Here is a 6142-nt window from a genome sequence, read left to right as displayed (position 1 = left end):
ACTGGTCACGATAGCAACACCCACCCGTAGGACGCGCTCCAGCAGGTATATCTCACTGGTCATCCCCAAAGCCAACACCTGCTTTGACTGCCTTTGCTTCAAGTTCTCTGCTGCCAATGACTGGAACTAATTACAAAAATCACTGAAGCTGGAGATTTATATTTCCCTCACTAACTTTAAACATCAGCTATCTGAGCAGCTAACCGGTCTCTGCAGCTGTACATAGCCCATGTGTAAATAGCCCACCTAATCTACCTACCTCATCCCCATATTGTTTTTATTTACTTTTCTGCTCTTTTGCACACAAGTATTTCTACTTGCACATCATCATCTGCTCAACTATCACTCCAGTGTTCATTTTCTAAATTGTAATTACTTCGCTACTATGGCCTATTTATTGCCTTACCTCCTTTGCACACACTGTATCTAGACTTTTTTTCTATTGTATTATTGACTGTGTGCCTGTTTATTCCATGTGTAACTCTGTGTTGTTGTTTGTGTCACACTGCTTTGCTTTATCTTGGCCAGGTCGCAGTTGTAAATGAGAATTTGTTCTCAATTAGCTTAACTGGTTAAATAAAATGTCGATATAGGATTCCTTTTTACTATGGATATAGATACTTCTGTACCTGTTTCCTCCAGCATCTTCACAAGGTCCTTTGCTGTCGTTCTGGGATTGATTTGCACTTTTCATACCAAAGTACGTTCATCTCTTGGAGACAGAACGCGTCTCCTTCCTGAGCGGTATGACGGCTGCGTGGTCCCATGGTGCTTATACTTGCGTACTATTGTTTGTACAGATGAACGTGGTACCTTCAGGCGTTTGGAAATTGTTCCCAAGGATGAACCAGACTCGTGGAGGTCTACCATTTTTTTTCTGAGGTCTTGGCTGATTTCCCAATGATGTCAAGCAAAGAGGCACTGAGTTTGGAGCTAAGCCTTGAAATACATCCACAGGTACACCTCCAATTGACTCAAATGATGTCAATTAGCCTATCAGAAGCTTCTAAAGTCATGACATCATTTTTGGAAATTCTCTAAGCTGTTTTTCAACCACTCCACAAATGTCTTGATAACAAACGATAGTTTTGGCAAGTCAGTTAGGACATCTGCTTTGTGCATGAAGGCCTACCTCCAAGCAGTCAACTTAGTGTATGTAAACTTCTGACCCACTGGATTTGTGATACAGTGAATTATAAGTGAAATAATCTGTCTGTAAACAAAAATTACTTGTGTCATGCACAAAGAAGATGTCCTAACTGACTTGCCAAAACTATAGTTTGTTAGCAAGATATTTGTGGAGTGGTTGAAAAACGAATTTTAATGACTCCAACCTAAGTGTATGTAAACTTCCAACTTCAACATATGGGGGTTACAACAATTCCAGCTCTGCAGAATTTGCTGCATAGAGACAGAATCATTAGATCATTTGTTTTGGTACTGTCCATATGCAGCTTGTTTGTGGTCGCATGTTTAACAATGACTGAAAACTTGCCCTGAGCTAACTCTGCAAATATCACTGCTGGGTGATTTGGAAAGTCCTAGTCAATCAATCAATAATATAATAATACTCTTAGCACAAAATGTATCTTTAATTTACAATATTTTGAAACTATGAAAATAAAAAGGTTTTCTTTTGTGAAACAGCACAGTTACATTTTATGGCAAATAGAAACTGGATGGTGTTCAGAGATAGATGGGAGTGGTTGAGTGGAGCTGAAGGGTGAGACTAAAAATAGCAAGATAACTAGACAACTACTGTAAATTATACTGTGTCCATAAAATGTATGTACTGAAGGTTCAGAACTTTTGTGAATCAGCACAGATGGAAAATCTACGGCAAATAGAAATCAAAACTGGATGGCCTTCATAAATAGATCGGTGGGGTTGAGGTTAGCTGAAGGATGGCACTAAAAGCAAACTAAAGATAACTATTGTCAAATATACTGTGTCCGTAAAATTCATATAATATGTATAAGCTGGAAGTAAGTGTTGTTGTCCATTAGTTTACTTCAATAAGGGGAGTGGTGGTAGGGTTAGGGGACAATTTGAAATTGTGTTTTTTACATTGGATAAAAGTTGAGACTCAGAGCTAGAAAATGGTATATCATACAAATAAAATAAAATAATATTTCACATGTGAATACAACAGGTGTTGGTAGACCTTATAGTGAAATGCTTACTTAAGCTCTTAACCAACAATGATTCCAAATAAAAAAACAAGTGTTAATTAAGTTTTAAAAAATGATAAGTAAAAAATTGAAAATAAAAGTAACAAATAATTAGACAGTAGCAGTAAAATAATAACAAGCGAGGCTATATCCAGGAGGTACCGTTACAGAGTCAATGTGCGGGTGCACCGGTTAGTCGGGGTAAATGAGGCAATATATACATGTAGGTCAGTGGCGTTTTAGACGAGCGAGGACAATTTGTTTTTCATGAGGATGGCCTTATTTTTATTTCAGCATATTGGATGACTGTCATTCATATTCCATTCACCCATTTCTATAACGACACTGGCAAGAACCAGACGTAGACACGGGAGGCAGGTGGTTTGAGCTCTGATATTTATTATAGTCCAAGGGAAGACTTCATAACCAGATCAGAGTCCAAAACGGTACAGGGCAGCAGGCAGGCTCGAGGTCAGGGGCAGGCAGAAAGGTCAGGGAGGTGGGCACAGAGTCAGGACAGGCAAGGGTCATAGACTGAGAAAAACAGGAGCTAGGAGAAAACTGCTGGTTGACTTGGCAAACAAGACCAACTGGCACAGACAGACAGAAAACACAGGCATGAATACACAGAGGATAATGGGCTGATATAGTATGTAATAATTAGTCTAACAGTTGCAAACAAGTTTCTATTGGACAAATTCAAGTATGTTTATCCCTGTTTTGTTCTGTTTGCTTTTTCAACAGAATCGGAAGAATGAATACCCCCATGACTATGCGTAAACACACAGCCATGTTGTATTCCCGCTCACATCCATGCACAACACATCTGCTGTAAGTGAACAAGGTCGACTAAACCTTTCCAAGACAAACTGCTACACACAGCCTACATTGCATCGTTGTCACCATATTAGCTAAAGTAACGTCATAGTCAGCATAGCTAATATAACTAACACATTAGTACACCTGCTACAATCATGCAGTAAAGTTACAGTATACAGTCAGTAAGCAGTTACACCGGCAGGCCCCGGTGGCAATACATTTGCAAAACCAAAATCTTACCTTGACTTGGAAGAGTTCCAGTGTTGTGTTAGATAGTCATAGCCAGCTAGCTAACATAGCATCCCTCTGTTTGAGCAGGATGTTTTAGTAGACTAAACTAACCAGCTTCATTTTCTAGCGAAGTAAGTGAAACTGAAAAAAATGACACTCTCTCTATATACACTACCGTTCAAAAGTTTGGGGTCACATAGAAATGTAATTGTTTTCCATGAAAACATACATGAAACTCGTTGCAAAATTAATAGGACATATAGTCAAGACGTCGACAAGGTTATAAATAATGATTTTTAATTGAAATAATAATTTTGTCCTTCAAACTTTGCTTTCGTCAAAAAATCCTCCATTTGCGGCAATTACAGCCTTTACAGACCTTTGGCATTGTAGTTGTTCATTTGTTGAGGTAATCTGGTAATCTGAAGAGAGTTATTCCCTAAATAATTATTGCGTAGTCCTTTGTGTCATTGTCCTGTTGTAGGAGGAAATTGGCTCCAATTAAGCGCTGTCCACAGGGCGTTGAGAATGGAGTGATAGCTTTCCTTCTTCAAGATCCCTTTCACCCTTTACAAATCTCCCACTTTACCAAAGCACCCCTAGACCATCACATTGCCTCCACTATGCTTGACAGATGGCGTCAAGCACTCCTCCAGCATCTTTTAATTGTTTCTGCATCTCATGAATGTTTGTGATCCCAACACCTCCATAACACTTTTTTTCAATCTTCCTCTGTGTTCTTTTGCCCATCTTAATCTTTTCTTTTTATTGGCCAGTCTGAGATATGGCTTTTACTTTGCAACTCTGCCTAGCTGGCCAGCATCCTGGAGTCGCCTCTTCAGTGTTGACATTGAGACTGCTGTTGTACAGGTACTATTTAATGAAGCTGCTAGTTGAGGACTTGTGAGGCGTCTGTTTCTCCAACTAGACACTCTAATGTACTTGTCCTCTTGCTCAGTTGTGCACTGCGGCCTCCCACTCCTCTTTCTATTCTGTTTAGAGCCAGTTTACGCTGTTCTGTGAAGGGAGTAGTACACAGCATTGTATGAGATCTTCAGTTTCTTGGCAATTTCTCGCATGGAATAGCCTTCATTTCTCAGAACAAGAACAGACTGACGAGTTTCAGAAGAAATTATTTGTTTCTGGCCATTTTGAGTCTGTAATCGAACCCACAAATGCTGATCCTCCAGATACTCAACTAATCTAAAGAAGGTTTTATTGCTTCTTTAATCAGAACAACAGTTTTCAGCTGTGCTAACATAATTGCAAAAGGGTATTCTAATGATCGATTAGCGTTTTAAATTGATAAACTTGGATTAGCTAACACAACATGCCATTGGAACACAGGAGTGATATTTGCTGATAATGGGCCTCTGTACACCTATGTAGATATTCCATTAAAAATCTGCCGTTTACAGCTACAATAGCCATTTACAATATGAACAATGTCTACACTGTATTTCTGATCAATTTTATGTTATTTTAATGGATTAAAAATGTGCTTTTCTTTTAAAAACAAGGACATTTCTAAGTGACCCCAAACTTTTGAATGGTCGTGTACATTTCTCTCTTGCTTCTCCTTCATTTTGGAAGAAATTAATTTGTTCAAAACTATTGTCTTTCTCTCTCTTTGAGTCAACTACTCGACACATGTTATGCACCGCAGCGATTGCTAGCTATAGTTTATACTTTCAGTACTAAAATAATGATCTGATCCTTGGACAGCATGTCAGTTCATGCTGCAAGAGTTCTGATAGATTGGAGGACATTCTCCCAGAAGTTGTCATAAGTACTGTGTAAGTCTATGGAAGGGGGTGAGAACCATAAGCCTCCTAGGTTTTGCATTGAAGTCAATGTACCCAGAGGAGGATGGAAGTTAGCTGTCCTCCGGCTACACCATGGTGCTACCCTACAGAATGCTGTTGAGGCTACTATATACCTTCTTTGCTAAATAGTGTGTTTTAATTCATGATTATTTGGTGACATAATTATATTTAGTATAGTTTTATCTAAAAAGTACAACTTTTAAATGTTTTACCATTTTTAAATGAAAATACCCTGGGGAGGATGGTCCTCCCCTTCCTCCTCTGAGGAGCCTCCACTGATGTAGGTAGAGTTAAAGTGACTATGCATAGATTGTAAACAGAGAGTTTAGTCTGGGTAGCCCATTGATTAGCTATTCAGGAGTCTTATCGTGCCCTCATCACAACTGTCTTGGTGTGTTTAGACCGTGATAGTTTGTTGGTGATGTGGACACCAAAGAACTTGAAGCTCTCAAGCCTTTCCACTACAGCCTCATCGATGAGAATGGGGGCATGCTCAGTCCTCCTTTTCCTGTAGTCCACAATCATCTCATTTTTCTTTATCAGGTTGAGGTCAGAGGTTGATGTCCTGGCACCACACGGCCAGGTCTCTGACCGCCTCCCTTAAGACAGTCTCATTGTTGTTGGTGATCAAACCTACCACTGTTGTGTCATCGGCAAACTTGTTGATGGTTTTGGAGTCGTGCCTGGCTATGCAGTCATGAGTGAACAGGGAGTACAGGAGGGGAATGAGCACGCACCCCTGAGGGGCCACCATGTTGAGGATCAGAGTGGAGGATGTGTTGTTACCTACACTTACCACCTGTTGGAGGCCCGTCAGGAAGTCCAGGATCCAGTTGCAGAGGAAGGTGTTAAGTCCCAGGATCCTTAGCTTACTGATGAGCTTTGAAAGCACTATGGTGTTGAACGCTGTGCTGTAGTCAATGAATAGCATTCTCACATACTGTAGGTGTTCCTTTTGTCCAGGTGGGAAAGGGTAGTGTTGAGTGCAATAATGATTGCATCATCTGTGGATCTGTTTGGGCGGTATGCAAATTGGAGTCGGTCTAGGGTCTCTGGGATAATGGTGTTGATGTGAGCAATGACCAGCCTTTCAAA

The sequence above is a fragment of the Oncorhynchus nerka genome, linkage group LG3 (assembly GCF_034236695.1).
Source record: "Oncorhynchus nerka isolate Pitt River linkage group LG3, Oner_Uvic_2.0, whole genome shotgun sequence".
Classification (NCBI taxonomy): domain Eukaryota; kingdom Metazoa; phylum Chordata; class Actinopteri; order Salmoniformes; family Salmonidae; genus Oncorhynchus; species Oncorhynchus nerka.
This window is presented reverse-complemented; position numbering follows the sequence as displayed.